Here is a 2,123-nt window from a genome sequence, read left to right as displayed (position 1 = left end):
GAAGAAAGACGGAAGGACAAACTTGAAATATTTAAAAAATGACTAATTTTATAGGCTTTCTTACACGAACCGTAAATAGTTTAGGGTTTGTCTTTCTGCTATTAATTTTGCGGATTTGTGTATATTTAATAATATTAATGTTTTATAATTATTTTTTATATTTTAATCAATTATATATATATATATATATATATATATATATATATATATATATTTAAACTATAAAAATAAGCAAAATGAAAATAACACGACAAATGAGAAATAAGAAATGATTATCAAACAAATTTCTGTTTCTGTTTTAATTTTTCAAAAAATAGGTAATAGAAATAGTTATCAAACATAATCCCGTTTCTTGTTCTAAAAAAGAAATGAGAAATGAGAAATAAATAACAAGAAACAACATTATCAAACGGGAGTTTGATTATCGAAGGGTTATAATTTGTAAGTTTATAAAGTCCACTTGCTAGCTGATATAGATATAATAATTAAGTATCAAGTTATTTAAAAGAAAATTTGAAACATTTAAATTAATATTTGATATATTGATGTATAATTAAACGAGAGAAAACTATAATTATTGTGTTTGATAAATTAGATACTAAATAAAATTACTAAAAATGTATTAAGATACATAAATAAAATTTGAATGAGATTCAAACAAGAAAATATATATTAGAAGAATCTAATTGGCAAAGAACTTGATTCACTCCTCCATGAGTGTAAAAGGGTATGTTTAGGACTATTGTGATGAATCCAAATTTTGTTGACAGATGCTTTATATTTAGGGAGAAAAAATCATTAGTACAAAACTGAATTTTAATTCGGTTTAAAATCGACAACAGACATTTTTGATAGTGTTATTAAAGTTCTTTAATGTCAGTTGGACTTTGATGTCGTTTAAAACCGACATTAAAGAGACCAACAATGTCGGTTTAAAATTGACATTATAAATCCCCAATAATAGTTTAAAATCGACATAACCTTGTTTCAAGGTCTATTTTCACAAATTTATTTTTATTAAATTGTTTATTGTTCTCCATTTTTTTATGACACAAAATAGTTAAAAACCAATATTATGGGTCCATGTAGATAAAGATTTTTCAACAAATCAATAAAATTGATATTCTTTTAGAAACTATAATGTTTATGTTTTACAAGTGTATATACAAAATGAAATCTTAATATTGTATTTATATATACCATTCTACAATAATACATGAAACAAGATCCTAATACAAGGCTTAAATAAGAAATTCTAAATGTATGCCTTCACAGTCTTCGCTTGAACAATCACTTAGCTTTCTACCCGATCGCTTGACTATCTACACGATTGCTTAGCTTTCAACTTGATATGACTTCAATCATCCTACAAACAATATCTAAATCTTAAAATTCTAACAAGATAGCTTTGAAAAGAAAATGTGGTATTCTAGCAACTTCAATGCATTAAATATTTAATGATTAGAGCTAAAATGAACTTCTAGAGTTCAATACCCCTCATACTTCCTCCTAAACACAGTTAAATTCACTATCATTTTCTTTGGTGTTGGGTAGACATAGATTTAACAAATTAAGTAGGCTGGGATGGCTCTCGGAAAGGAGAAAAAAGAATTGCTTCATCAAGGTTCAACTAAATATATAAATGAAATATAAAATTTGAAAATACCTCCATCTCCATTTTCAATGAAGTTAGTCTTTGCCACAACAACTGTAGCAGCCTCTAGATCAAACCCTTGCACCAATTCCTCAAATATTTAGCTTTTCCCCAACGTCGAAATAGAGAAAGAGAATCAAACAAAGAATTCATCTGTTTGTATTGGCTTCTCATTATTTATTGAGACACAAAAAGAGACAAATACAACAAGTTTTAAGTGTGTATATGTGCGCAAGATAGGTTAGTAATTACACATTATAAACAATACTCCAAGAAACTCCGTTGTAGAAATAAGCGTCAGTGAAGATACCGTCAGAACAAAGGTTCATCTCCGATGCCTACAAACATACGTCGGCTTAAACGAGTAATCTTAACGTTGCGGTTCAAAACGTCGAAACAGTTAAATTAATATTTAATTCTTACATTTTTCTCAACCTTTCTACAAAAGGCGTATAATAGATGGCAATAT

The sequence above is a fragment of the Cucumis melo genome, chromosome 1 (assembly GCF_025177605.1).
Source record: "Cucumis melo cultivar AY chromosome 1, USDA_Cmelo_AY_1.0, whole genome shotgun sequence".
NCBI classification, from domain to species: Eukaryota; Viridiplantae; Streptophyta; class Magnoliopsida; order Cucurbitales; family Cucurbitaceae; genus Cucumis; species Cucumis melo.
Note: the sequence above shows the minus strand (reverse complement) of the source record.